The 15,307-nt window shown below is 38.7% G+C and overlaps 1 protein-coding gene across 3 annotated transcripts in view; it reads left to right on the forward strand.

Annotated features, from left to right (window-relative positions):
• ELMO1 (engulfment and cell motility 1) overlaps window positions 1-15,307 on the forward strand; it is an 803,227-nt gene that overhangs the window by 178,052 nt on the left and 609,868 nt on the right. For all 3 annotated transcript variants that reach the window (XM_067042328.1, XM_067042327.1, XM_067042330.1), the window contains one exon: window positions 1,553-1,682. The gene's annotated coding sequence lies outside the window, so the exon portion shown is untranslated. The remainder of the gene's footprint in view (window positions 1-1,552; window positions 1,683-15,307) is intronic.

Raw genomic sequence — 15,307 nt, forward strand, 5'->3', positions numbered from 1 at the left:
AGTGAAAAAGGAGCTCATTCTTCCACTTTGGGAAATGACTTCACATGCATCTGCTTTCTCTGAGTTAACTTTCATTGCTTAATTATCTTTATCAAGGTCACTAAAAGGTAGAAATGCCAACAAAAGCAGGAATGAGGGTACTTTACAAAGGATCAGTACACCAGGACTGGAACTGTTTGTCTGCTCTCTCTGGGGCAGGATAGGGGAGTTGCTGAACAAAAGTAGCCATTTCCCAGAACAAACAATGGCATTCTCTGTGACCTGGACTACAGCTGGCAACCCTGGATGCTCAGACGTAACTCCCTCCCGTGCTGACTTTTCCTCCAGCCACGTCTACAGTGCCAGCAACTCAGACACGTTGAGGATCTTACTATTTCTTTTTGATTTTCAAAAACATTTCTTCTAATGGAAAAATATTAGCATTTTCTTATTATTTTTCTTTTAACTAAAGAACAACTTTGGTAAATTTATAAATCTCTAAATATATGAGTTTGTTTGTTGGGACTTTTATCTGGAATTACTAAATACCTATGTGACCAAGTGCTCCAGGTGGATGAAGACAGGATTTGCTTTGCTCAACATGGTCTGTCTAGCATGGCCCAGTGCCTGGCACACAGTAGGCCCACACTAACATTGTTCATCAACTGATTGATGATAGTTACAAACAGAAACTCATCTGTGGGTGGAGATTAAGGTTAGCTATTACAGGGATCTGTTGGATCACAACATAAATGTGATTTTTTGTGTGTCTCTTACTGATACATTTCCTCTTGTTCCCCTCACATAGCTTTGAAAACATATTTTAAATTTCATGAGGAGCAAATGACATGTTCCACTATGCCATCTAAAATCTCCTCTGAATTCAGGTTTCATCTTAAGTGTAGAAAAAGTGATACAGGCTCACTGTAGAAAAAGTAAATACAGAAGTGTATATTTTTGAAAATACCTATAATCTCACTGCCCAGAAATAACACTAAAATGTTTGTTGTTTCCTTATATTTTTCTGTATTTACATCTTTAATTTATATCTACATTCACATAATTGGATATTGTAAATATAATTTCATATTCTGCTTTTAAAGTTAATGTTATTTCTTAAGCATATGCAATATCATTAAAACCTCTTTAAAAAAGCATACTTTTGATAGCCATGTTGTATTCTACCATAGAGAGATGCCCCATAATCAAGTTAAATTCATTTTTCTATTTTGAGTATTTAGGTCATATGGAATATTTTATCTTTATGACCATCTTTGCACATAATGTTTGTGAACATCAGAGTACTTTCTTGGAACACTTTCCTAAAAATATACTTGATTATTTTTAAGGCTTTTGATTAAGTATTGCCATATTGCTTTCTGGTTTTATTACAATTAGTAGATTAAACTTCTATGAGCAGTGAATGAGACTCTAATAGCAGCTGATAGCAGCTACCTTTTTTGTTGAAGTCTTATTATCTGCCAGATACCATGCTAAATGCTTTACGTGTATTATCTCATTTAACTTTATCCATAACAATGTAAAGTAGGTATTATTTTATACCCATTTACAGATGATAACCTGAGGCACAAAGAGGTTACATAACTTCCCCAAAGTCATACAACCGGATTTTTGGACCCAGTGATCTGACACCAGAGCCCTGGCCCTCACTATACTGAAGGAATCCATGGCAGCATTGAAAGGTACACCTTATATCCAGTATTTTAATTCTTTGCTAATTTCATAGAAGAAAAAACAGTATCTCATTGTTGTTTCTAAGTTTCATTATTTTAATATTAGCAACTTTATGTGCTTTGCTGATATAGTTATTCAGCCAGTTGTTTTTCTTCCAGTGTGAATTGTGTGTTTCCATCATCTGCTACTTAGTGACTTTTTTCTTGAATATAAACTTACTAAGTATTAAAAATATTCTCATTTGTCTGTGCCTGTGCCTGTTGTGGTTAAATATGGTTCCTGTTTGGCATTTAATTGTATTTATGATATTTTGGATATATGAAACTTCTTCATTTTTAAGCAGTCGAATATATTGATAGTTCTCTTTGTGATTCCTTCCATCTCTTTTATGCCCAGAAAGTAGTTCCACATCCAGATACCAGATCGATGTTAACTTAAATTTTCCTTTCCTGGAAAAGGAAAATCTTACTGATAGCCTCGGGTTTCTTCTATTTGTCTGAGACTGCATTGTTAGAATCAAAGTGGAAACAAATATTTTCTAATATTTTTGGTAGTCTGAAAACACAATTCATAGAAATTTCAAGGCAGCAATTTTGTCTGCCCCTCCCACCCCTCCCCACCAAGCAGGGGAAAACAAAGAAAGCATAGGTACACATTGCTGATGACAATCTGATACAAAGGATTGGGTTTTGGTTCCAGGCATTCTGTTTTGGTGTCACCAACGTAGGTTCCCCCTTCCTGGCACTGTAATACACTTGGACTGGTTCTCCGTATAAGACGCCAAAAGACTAGAGTTACTCATGAGGTGTTACTTTTAAAATTTAAGCCCTAACAGGATGTAGTTCTAATCAGAAATATCTGCCTTCTGAGCTAGATCACTGTAGAGTAGTCTTTGTTTACAAAGCATCACATTAATTGGCAACAAAGCCTCCTAATGCCACAATTAGGGCTCCTTTCATTTTGCTAACACTATTTGCTGATAATTCTTCACGTAAAAACTTTGATATAAACCACTTTTTCTTCATTCTACTAACTTGTATCAACACATTTGGGAGTATAATATTCTGTTTAAAAAGAAACATATTTGGGGGAGACAGTGCAAAGCTTCTTCATCCACTCTAACATCTAAGCCTAAAATTATTTACATGCAATTTTCAGTGATTTATTAATTAATTATCAACTAAAGTAGGGCTGATGTTGAAAAGGGTAGATTTGCTATTGGTTACTGATGTGCCAGGAAAAGAAAACCTATCATTATAAACAAGACACAGGCAACCACGGTAACAGAGAGATCTACTTTTCATAACAAGTAAAAAATTTCAAAAACAACTAATGTTCCTTAATGTTTGACTAGTTGTCACAAGCAATTCCAATGGCCTCTGTTAACATTTTTTAAGAAGTTAATGTCTAGATAACTATAGATCTAGACCCGTTAACTTTAGACTAGCTATATGGACCCGGGTTTTACTGACTTTAGATTTTAAAATCCTGCAACTGTTTTTTGATCCAATTTTAGACTATTCTATAATGTAAGTAACTTATCAACAAACAGTCAATAATGTGGAAGTTACACAGTGATTTATAATGCATTATAGGATAGTGAGCAATTACTCTTTTAAAATAATAACTGTATTGGGAATCAAAATGGTTTTCCAAATATAATGAACAGTCACTCTCATCCAGCTACTTTTCATACCACAAGACTAGAAGATATTTCACAAATTATCTGGACCAGCTTTGAAAATAAATCCAAGAAACTGAAGGGAATAAAAATCACTTCCCAGAATATCCTAATCAGAGATAATTATTCATAGCAACAGCTAAAATTTATTGAGCACCTACTAGATGCCTGAGAGTTTCCAGTCAACTTACATTGATTTCTCAGGTGCTGTGTTGTCCTCATTTCATGCATAAGAAAAATGAGGCTTAGAGAGTCAAGTAACTTGTTTAAAGTTAACCTTCTGGTAAGGGGCAAGCCTGGGACTTAAACTTGATCTGTCTGAGTTCAGGATTCAAGCTCCTAACTCCTATGTAATAAATAAATATCAACCACATTTTGCCAACCCATCCTAGGTACATGACTATTAATAAGGGTGACTCTTCCATCCTTCCCTAAGCTTCATTCAGCCAACATAGTGTTCAAGATATCTGTGAAATGATCCCACAAAAGATGCCAGGAGTGACCCAATTAGCCAAGATCACTTATCTTTAAAGATAACTAAGACTGTTTGAAGGTCTCTTATTTTTGGAATAAAGGACCCCTCCTCCCTCAGAGTAATGCACCACCTTTTACATAGAAATTTTTCTGTGTGGGAATAGAGTTCAAGGTGGCCCGGAATAGCTTTTAATGGGATCCTTTTTTTTCATGACACATGGAATGTCTGTGTGTGACTAATTTATAGCCATTCTTTAAGCAAATAGTGGACCAGAACTCCAAATACTAAGTGTACCTCTCAGGCTTTTTGATGCCCATTCTCTCTTGCCATAAAAACATTGCTAATTTCTTGATTGTGTTAACGTACTGTATTATATAAGATGGCATTATTGGGGAAAGCTGAGTGATAAGAACATGGGACCTCTCTGTACTGGTTTTGCAACTTCTCATCCGTCTATAATTATTTCAAAGTAAAAAAGTTTTAAACTATTGCCAAATCTCCATTTTGCCTGGGAAGTGAACTTCTGATTTTTGCAACTGGTAACTTTCATGGTTCCTTTTGGCGAATTGGCCATTGGTTTGAAGAATCACTGATGTGTGAGACGGGCACAATTTGTTAGCATACAAGGAACAACAGAGCGTGTCCATAAACCTGCCTCAGAGGGTCAATCACATGCTCTTCTCCAGGAATCCAGCTGAGGGCCAGTCTGCCTCTGAAAAGCCTCATTAGAAATGAAAGTCAGCCCGTTGTGGAAGAATCCCAGCTATCTCTGGTGCTACTAACACCCCTGAACAGGAAGAACTCACCGTGTGACAGGATGAGCCGGAGATTCCTTCCTGCAAGGGAGGAATTAGCCAAACTCCTCACCTGACTGCTGCCTCTGCATGTTTACTGAAATGTATCAGTTTCAAATCCTGACAAGGACAGATGGCAGGGCTGCTGGGTTCCAGGAACAGAGTGTGCAATAGAGAGAAAAGCAAAGCAATCCTGCGCAGGCCAGCCTTGAGCAGAGCCTCAGGAGGGTGCAGGCCCCATCACCCAGGAAGTTTACTCTCTGTAAAACGCCTTGAGCAACTCCTTGAGCAACTAGGAACAGTTGCTGAAATAAGACACTGATGTGAAGAACTGAAGGACGCTAAAGGAAAACATTGAAAGATTTGTTCTGGAGGCACCTGTCTGAAATACGATCATTGCCTTTTTTTTTTAAGAGGGAGAGGAGGGAAATAAAGGATTCAGTAGCTTCATCTAGTTAATGAGGCTGATCCTGGAAGTTCCTGGAACTCACTTTAGCTCATCCTGCCCAGAAATGCTGTGCCAATAAAGGTTTGTCTCCAGTCGGTAGCAGAGGAACCTGTTAAAGGTAGTATTCGGAAAAAAGGCTGCAACTTTGAAAAGATAGTTTCATGCTGCACACAGCATGAATTCAGAGATGGAAGATCTGCTAACAGAATCTTGGAAGACAAATGACAGGGCAAGGAATACAAGGAGCTCTCGCATGAGCCTTTTCACAGGCTGCCTCGAAACTGCCCGTCCGTCTTCTGCCGTCAGCCAACTAAAAGCCCTGTTGGCTTCTCTGGAAATAGATTGCTAAATAAGCCTAAGCTTTTTTGGTTTGTAGGATTGGTGAATCAAAGGGGCAGCAGATTTATTTCATGCTTCTAAATATCATTTATAACATGGCTAAGTGGCCCAGAGTAAAACCACAATAAAGGTGATTCATGCAGGAAACCCATTCTGTTGAGGCAGAAATGAAAATCCACATTAAATCACAGTCCATTCTGTGCACGGGAGGAGTTAGATCAAGCCAAGCTCAGTGGATTCCCAGGCACACTGAAGGCTGAATGCAATTGCTCTTGTAAAATGGGTATATGAGACTCCTTTATAGTGAGAATGCAGCCTCCAGCTCTGGGAGCAGGGGCACCCCTGACCGGGGTAAGTTACCCATTGACCCTGCCAGGTGGGTGTCTGGGACCATATTCCCAGATGGCAGCCAGCCTGGGGATCTATTCAATTACCACAAGCTCCTTGCCGGGAGGTTTTCATCAGCTCCACTATCTACCAAGGCAACTGGACCCAGTACAGAAACCCACCTTTGCAAATTGCCCTTAAAGGGGCATCTATCTGTATGACTGAGTCAGGGATGTCCACTGTCTCTTGGCACTTGAACTCAACCGTAAAGTTGATCACCTGAAAAAGTTGTTGACCCTCACCTTCACCTTCATTTCTTGCCCTGAAGGTCTAAAGTATTAAAGAATAATATAAGTGCAAGAACGGGACATAGACATAGAGAACAAAGGTATGGATACCAAGGGGGAAAGGGTTTGGGTGGGAGGAACAGGGAGACTGGGATTGCTACACATACATTATTGATACTATGTATAAAATAGACAATTGATGGGAACATACTGTATAGCACAGGGAACTCTGCTGAAGGTACTGTGGTAACTTAAATAGGAGGGAAGTTCAAAAGGGCGGGGATATCTGTATGTGTATGGCTGATTCATTTTGTTATGCAGTGGAGGCTAACACGACATTGTAAAGTAACTATACTCTAATAAAAATTAATAGAAAAAGAGACATATAACCTAAATAAATAAATAAATAAAATTTCAGTAAGTTAAAAAAAAAAAGAACAGGTCACAGAGCATGTGTGGCGGCCCAGTATTTTCCACGTGACTTATTTTTTGTGGCATTAAATTCCTCCTAGGTTTTTTTCCTTCCTTCAGCTGGCATCACATTTCTTCCCTTTTTCCTTCTGATATCTGTCAGTTCTCATACCTGGGCATTGGTAATGATCAAGTGAAATGCTTTCTGCTCCCAAATCCTCACTTTTCAGTGAGAAGTTGACTGGGGCTCCATCATAAGGCCTCCAATTATATTGTAAATTAATCAAAAATGTAAGATCTTTTTAGTACATCTGATTTGGGGTTTTCCTTCTCCATTGGTTCTTTACTTTGGGTTAGTAATGTTGCAACCTCACATATAGTCACTCAATCATAGTGAACGATCTCTAATGCAAGCTGGTTGACAGCAAGGGAGTCTGAAATGGAGACAGTCTGTAACTACACACAGATCAGAGTGGTACTGGCCATAAATCATTGGTCCTCATCTGTTGTCTTTACTGAAAGCTGACGGTGGTCATTGTGACACATTCTAAAGGGTGGTCTAAGCAGCATGTCCAGAGCTGTGATAAAGGTAGTATTCCATCCACGATGAATTTAGCAAAGACAAAACCTCATCAAAGCAAAGCTCTTTCCCTGAAAAAAAGGAAAATCTATTAACTTCTTACACTTTTATCAAAAGCGCTGATGTCGGGTCTTCCCTGGTGGTGCAGTGGTTGAGAATCCGCCTGCCGATGCAGGGGACACGGGTTCGTGGCGCAGGCCGGGAAGATCCCACGTGCCGCGGAGCGGCTGGGCCCGTGAGCCATAGCCTCTGAGCCTGCGCATCCGGAGCCTGTGCTCCGCAACGAGAGAGGCCACAACAGTGAGAGGCCCGCGTACCGGAAAAAAAAAAAAAAAAAAAAAAAACTGCTGATGTCCTTAGAGGTAATAGTAAGCTATCTTGTCTATTGACAAAACACTTGAAAACTGGATTTAGATGGGAATCGTTGGCTTTCTTCAAAAATAATTCATGTCTATTACTATGCCTGGAAGGGATGCACTGCAAACATCAGCAATAAAGAAGGCTTATTTTATGGGAAAAGCAATCTGGTAGACTGCAGACAGAACACTAAATTTGTGTGGTCATGCAAATCTCATAAGCATGAACTAAAACACACTGAGTGCATCAATTAACCAGAGCTCTTATTGGATTTTTTTTCCTACAATGGTTTCTCATCTCAAAACAGTCAGTATTTTAATTTGTTTCCTTTTCAAAGACTGAGGATGTGCTCCTGCTAACAAGCTGCTGCTCATCAAACTATAAGGAGAGATTTAATTTAATGAAGAGTTTCTATTTCAGAAGACGCAGTAGGAGGAAAGGGCAACAGTTGGAGCTTCCACCAGGCTGGCTAGGGTTTTACATGCTGGAGAAGCAGCTGGAAATTTGGATGACAGTTTTCAAAGATGGATGATAAGGAAAAGGTCACTGAAATTGAAATGGTGGGTGGGAGAATGGAGCAGACCAGGATAATGTGGCAAAACTGAATCATTTCATGTGTGTTAAAGCTTTTAAGGAACTCTTTTCTTTTTGTTTCAAACAGTTTGCTATTCTCCCTGGTGACTAACTGTCCCACGGATGGCATAGATTATTGGCCCTTTTCTTCCACCCAAATCAATTCTAAAAGCAATTTTTAAAGTTCAATTTATATGATAGAGGATCTTCCCCTCAGACCCAAGAAAAATTGTGAATGTGTGTCTTTTGCTTAAGTATGATTGTTTTAAGCGAATGTTTGTTTCCAAACTACCTTAAAAACAGTGTCTGTATTTACAAAACTAACAAACACTATAGCTTGGAAAATTCCTTTGGCACAGATTGGAGCGATCAGCCACAAACTCTCCTGACCTAAAAGCTGAACCAAATAAAACTTGACAGCAAGGCAAAATATTTTATAGGCAAAGTGACATTTTATAATAATGGAATAATAAATGCAGAAGGGAAAATGAAGCAAGGTTGAAATATCATCTCAGATCCATTGGATGCTAAAGAGGGGTAAATCGCAATTAGATTTTTCCTGTTTTTATTGCGCTAATAATTATGGCTATGACTGAAGCACTCAAACTTCGAGAACTTCAGCATTTCTAATCATGGTGTCACATGTCTCCAATCACTTGTCTATATGAGAATGTGATGATACAGTGCAAAAGCCTTGGCAGCATGCTGAAGTGGATGGAAGAAAGTGATGGGAAAATCACAGACCACTTTATCAAGCACTTCAATTTGGAACCAAATCAGGCAATGTTTTAATCATCCTGATGAACACAATCCAACCCAAAACATCTAGAACTTGACAGAAATCAGATTACAAATGGAATTAATAAAGACCAAGTAAGTTTACTTGCCTGTCTCCATCTTCCTCCCCTTGATGAAACTCAACTACCAGAGGTGATTTGGGCCACTTTAGGAAAATCAGCAAGGGTCTATCAATCACCCTTCTATTCTATAGCACAACAATTGTAAAGAGGGTTAAAAAAAAAAACAAACCCTGATGTTTAACTCTGGGAAAAGAGAAACAGTCAAGTCTGGTCTTAACACAGCGGTTTTTCAGATTAGGATGAAAAGACAGCCAGTGTGTTTTCACTCAGTTCTACAGATATGCATCTGCCTTTCTCTAAGTCCTGGTCAAATGTACTTTGGGACAGATGGTAGCTAGACTTATTGTGATGACCATGTCGAAATGTATATAAATATTGAATCACTATGATGTACACCTGAAACTAATATGATACTGTATGTCAATTGTATTTCAATTTTTAAAAATGTACTTTGGGTTCACAATGGACTCCAGACAGGAAAAACCCTGTAAGTCCTCATTTTCATCACTCAGAAACAGATGTTTCCACAAAAGAATGACCATGGTGCAACACAGAAGAAATAAACCAAGGCAACAAGGAACTCAAAATCATCAAATTAGTAGATAAAACAATGATTTAGCTACGGCATTAATTATTCATTCATTTGATAGCCATTTATTGCTGCCCACTTTATCCAAGGTACTTATGAGGTGATGGAGTACAACTGGAAAAGACTCAAGTGTCTTATCTCTGGATATTTGGTTTCATTAGGTTTGGAGTGGGGTTTAGAAACAGGTCACTGTTTGTTTTTTTTTTTCTTTTTAACTACTAAGATAATGCTAAGGATCAGCAAATTGGGAACTCATGGCCTGAAGCAGTGATTATCAATCTCTTTGTTGTCTGGTAGGTCAGAGAGAGAACAGTAGGGAGGAATTAGACCTGATCCAGAGACCACTGATCATAACTCCAGTCTCTGTGGTTGTAGGACAGCAGCTACAGGGTGTGTTGCTGGGGAAGACTCAGGACTCTTGATTCAAACACCATGTTACTGCTTAGAAGCTGTGTGACCAGGATCAAGTCATTAAACTCGAAGAGGAAACACCCACTTTCAGAATTGTTCAGCATTCTAAGTGAGATCATAACAGGGCTCTGCCCAGTGCCTGGTCCATCGTAAGGCTGAGTTTCTGTCCTTTTCTTGCATGTGGCGTACCCTCTCTTTTTTCCCTTTTACTTTTAAAAATTGTTTTCATTTTTCATAACCCAATCCCAACCCACATTCTCCATGAAAGCTTCTCGACACATTCTCCATGAAAGCTTCTTGACACCCGACTACTCCCACCTCTAAGGCTCACTGACCTCCCTCTTCTGTACTCCTTCAGCCCTCATATTCAGGATCACAAAATCTGATGCTGAATTGTCCTCCAATTACTTCATGAGTATTGCTTTAGTTTTCCTGGCTGGGTTCTTGTTGAGCACTTGGACAATGTTTTCCTCCATAGAGATACAAAAGAATTACTTGTTGGTTGGTCAAAAGTACCTGTTGGGCTGCTGCCATAAGAGACATCTAAAGAGGGAGAGGATACCCTCACTCTTCTGTCAGCATAATGCAGTCGAGACCAGCCAACCCTGCCACCGCCTCTGGTAGGCATTAGTATTCTGAAAAAATCATCAGAATGCCAGTCTCCTTCCACCCCCACTCATTTATTTTGTTGGAAAAATGCAGGTTTTGCATTTTTCCATGAACCAGATTTTACTCTATGCACAGAGTGAATGCAGCGTCTGTGTTTAGCATCCCAATGTGATAATTACGCACTATGCTTACTCCGTGGCTAAATCCTACATTTCTACACTAAAACACAAAGGAATGACTAAATACTCTAGTGTGTTATCTTGCCCTTCCTTTCCATTGTGATTTTTTTTTCTTATCATCCAGATTGCCCCCATGCTGAACTGTGACTGTAAAAATAACAGAGAAACCTCAGATGTGTATATAACTTGAAAGGTGAGTGACAAGAAGAGGGGAATTGCAGGGACATCTGTGCCAGCAAACACATGAGCATATTGGGAAGAGGTAGCAGTGTGTGTATCTCTGTGTGTGTGTGTGTGTGTGTGTGTGTGTGTGTGTGTGTGTAACAGTATGCCTATGGAGAAAAGAGATTTTTTTTTTTAAATGAGAAACAAAAGCTGGGTTATGTAAGCAGCATGGTTCGAAACGGCTTTTATAGCAAGAATGGAAACAAGGTATGAATATTCATAAGTAAAATGGAAGAAGTGTTCATTTGCAAGGAGGAAGTGAAGATGAAATTCTGAATATCATTTGACCACAGTTTTATCCAGGAAGATTTAGATGTGTAGATCACATAATATATCATACAAATTCAAAACCAACTAACCCCATTGCCTAAATTTCCCCCTTCAGCACACTAATAACCAATTTATTAATATTTCCACATATTACTTAGCCAATTTGCCTTAAACAAATTAGAATTTTACATCTCTGAAGACCTAAAAGTGAAAGAAAAAAGAAATAACAAAACAAGAACCATATACAAAAATTAACTCCGAATGGATCAAAGGATTAAATGTAAGAGCCAAAACTATAAAACTCACACAAGAAAACATAAGGGTAAATCTTTGTGACCTTGGGTTGGACAATGGATTCTTAGATATGACCCCAAAACATAAGCAAGGTAAGAAGAAAAAATAGATATGTTGCACTTCTTTGAAATTAATTAGGTACTTTCAAACGACACTATCAAGAAAGTGAAAAGACAACCCACAGAATGGGAGGAAATATTTGCAAATCATGTATTTGATAAGGGCCTTGCATCTAGAATATATAAAGAACCCTTATAACTCAGTAATAACAAGTAACCCAATTAAAAATTGGCAAAGCATTTGAATAGACATTTCTCCAGAGAAGATAAACAAATGGCCAGTATGCACATGAAAAGATGCCCAACATCACTAGTCATTAGGGAAATGCAAATCAAAACCACAATGAGATACCACTTCACATTCACTAGAATGGCAATAAAGGCATACCTTGGAGATATTGCAGGTTTGATTCCAGACCACTGGGATAAAGTGATTAGCTCAATAAAGGGAGTCACACAACTTTTTTGATTTCCCAGTACATGTAAAAGTTATGTTTACACTACACTGCAGTCTATTAAGTGTGCAATAGCATTATGTCTAAAAAATAATGTACATACCTTAATTTAAAAATACTTCAGTGCTAATCATCTGACAACTCAGGGTTGCCACAAACTTTCAATATTTAAAAATGCACTATCTGTAAAGCACAATAAAATGAGATATGCCTGTAACTCAAAAGTCAGATAATAATAAGTGTGGGTGAGGATGTGGAGAAAATGCAACCCTCATACACTGCTAGTGGGAATGTAAAATGGTACAGCTACTTTGGAAAACCGTTTAGCAGTTCCCCAGACAGTTAAACATAGAATTGAGATTTGACACAGTAATTCTACTCCAGATATATACTCAAGATAAATGAAAACACATGTCCACACAATAATTTGTACACAAATATTAATAGTAGCATTATTGATAATAGCCAAAATGTAGAAACAACCCAAATATTCATCAACTGATGAATGGACAAACAAAATGAGGTTATCCATACAATGGGATATTAATCAGCCATAAAATGGAATTAAGTACTGATTTCATGCTATATCATGGATAAACTTTGAAAGCATTGTGCTAAGTAAAAGCAGCCAGTCACAAAAGACCACATATCATACGATTCCATTTATATAAAATGTCTACATAGGCCAATTTCTAGAGATGGAGAGTTGAGTAGTGTTTGCTTAGGTCTGTGGAGAATATAATGGTGACAGCTAAAAAGATATGGGGTTCCCTTTTGAAGTGATGAAAAATGTTCTAAAATTGACTATTATGGTGGTTGCACAACTCTGTGAATATACCAAAAACCACTGAATTGTGTACTTTAAATGGGTAATGTATGTGAATTATTATTTCAACAATACTTTGCAAAAGAAAAAAAAGAAGAGAGAAGAAAAAGGAAAAATGAAGCAATCAACATGATCTTGGACTCTGTTAGAAGCTCAAACTATCAAATAAAACTGTATCAATGAAATTGTTAGTGAATTAAATGACAGAACAAAATGAAAAGAAAATGCTCACATGAAACCCCATCCCAACCTCTAATCCATTTCCTAAAGCTCATGCACCATGATGTGAATTTCAATGTTGGGCTCTTACATAAGTGAGATTTTCTTCCTCAAACAGAACTTTGATCCTCCATACATTTGCCTTGAAAATTGGAAGCCTCAAAGCAAAGCTGGTGTCAAATGGCTGACTACCAGGTGGCATTTGTCACAGTGTTCAACCTCCGGAGCCTAAACCTGATAGTATTTTTGTTGAGTAATCTCCCAGAATTTGATTAGGAAATCAGTGTATCTCAAGAATGAGATCAAATGACCAAATGTTAACTCCTGAATCAGGGATAGTAAGGGCAAAGATTAAATATACTTCAACCTGTTCATGGAATCTAATCAGCCCAGAATGGATCTCTAGGCCAGTGTTTTCAAACTGTGCCCTGTGGAGGCTACTGTGGGGAGAGAGCCCAGGAGGATAGGCTTCAGGGCCTCGCCCAGAGAATCTCAGCTTCTACCTGTTCTAAATACAGAGTTTCCGCTTAAAGAAGAGATTTAGCAGATTTTCGGCTAAAACAAGTATTGAAACCTAGGGATCTAGACCATATTAATTCACAGAAGCATCCTCACAAGGTTTTTGGCAAAAAATAGATCGCATTCAGGTCCTGATATCACTCACAGAGGAAACCTCACCAGCTCACAGAAGACCTGCTTCCTACAAAGGACCCTCACCCAATATATTTCTGGGAGGGTCCTGGGGGCATTTTGCATACTCTCAAGAACAAGTCAACATTTATTCACTCAAAAAGCATCAACTCTGTGCCTGGCACAATGCAAGTATCTGCCATGCTTCAGGTGAGGAGTTCCTGCCCTTCCCTCATCCTTGACTTAGTTTTTTTGACCAGACAATACTAACACTTCCAACCATGAGAAGCAGCCTATCTTTCCAGTCACTTTTGACCAGCTACTAATAAAAAAAAAAGAAAAATGCCATAACACCTTGATGTTTCCTTGAGGAAACATGATTCTCCCTAATCCTTCCAACACAAATACATACCAAGAAGATTTTCTGGCTCTTAAAAAACGATCGTCTTAGGTCAGAGATAAAGCTAGATTTTCATCATGTAGCTTTAGACTATGGGGTTTCTAATATTAATGGACTATCTGCTGTTTGCAGAATAAACAGGCTTTTGAAAATCTAACTTCCAAAACCAGCCGTTGCTGGTTTCATGTGGAATCTAACTAGCAGTTTCTGACTTGGCCTCACCCAGCTTCCCACTAAAATACCCATGGGGACTCAGAACAATGAACCCTCAGACAGACAACCCACCCATTACCAGAGTATGTATGGCAACTGCACTAACTCATTAGTGGTGTTCAATATTTGTAGGGAAGAAACCAGCTTTGGCAGAACCAATGAAAAAACCTTAGGCCTTACACCCTGACTCAGGGATCTGAGTCTCTCCCACAACCATAACTTGGACAAGTGCTCTTTTGCCTTACTCCATCTGGGAGGTCAAAGCATTAGAATAAGTCAATCTTTTCAGAGCAACCTAGGTAGAAAAAAATTGGATATTTAGATTTTTTTTTCTTTAATGCGGTACACGGACCTCTCACCTCTGTGGCCTCTCCCGTTGCGGAGCACAGGCTCCGGACGCGCAGGCTCAGCGGCCATGGTTCATGGGCCCAGCCGCTCCGCGGCATGTGGGATCTTCCTGGACCAGGGCACGAACCCGTGTTCCCTGCATCGGCAGGCAGACTCTCAACCACTGTGCCACTAGGGAAGCCCGGATATTTAGATTTTTATCTCTATATTTTTGGCAATATTGCTTCTATGCGCCAATACTATGGTGAAATTATCTTAAATTTAAATGATGATAGAAAGAATTCTATTTTGTTCACTGATGTGCACCCAGTACCTAGAACAGTGCCTGGCCATAGAGTAAACACTCAATATTCACTGTTTAAATGTTGGTATGTAATTAGTTTTAAAAAAATCAATAGGACCTCAACTGGCTTCTAACCACACTTGCACTTTAGTTTTTGAAGAGAATTTAGGCATGGAATTCTTTAATAATTGATGGATAAATAATTTCATAAAGAATTTAGTCATGAAATTCACCAAGAACTTAGAGGAATAAAAGCAGGAGCTCGATGAAAGAAAGAATAGGCCATTTAACAGCAAAGGAATTTAAATAAAAAGGAACTTTGTTTATTCATGACCTTCAAGGAATCGGCCCCGCATCCTCTCCCTGCCCACCAGAAGCCAGTGCTAGCAAGTCTGCTCATCTGCCAGAGCAGAGCTGGGTTCCCTGTCAGTGGTGCTGACAGCAAAAACAAAATAATTACTTAAAGCCATGCATTAATTGAAGCACTTGGG

This window comes from Kogia breviceps, chromosome 9 (genome assembly GCF_026419965.1).
Source record: "Kogia breviceps isolate mKogBre1 chromosome 9, mKogBre1 haplotype 1, whole genome shotgun sequence".
Lineage (NCBI taxonomy): Eukaryota > Metazoa > Chordata > Mammalia > Artiodactyla > Physeteridae > Kogia > Kogia breviceps.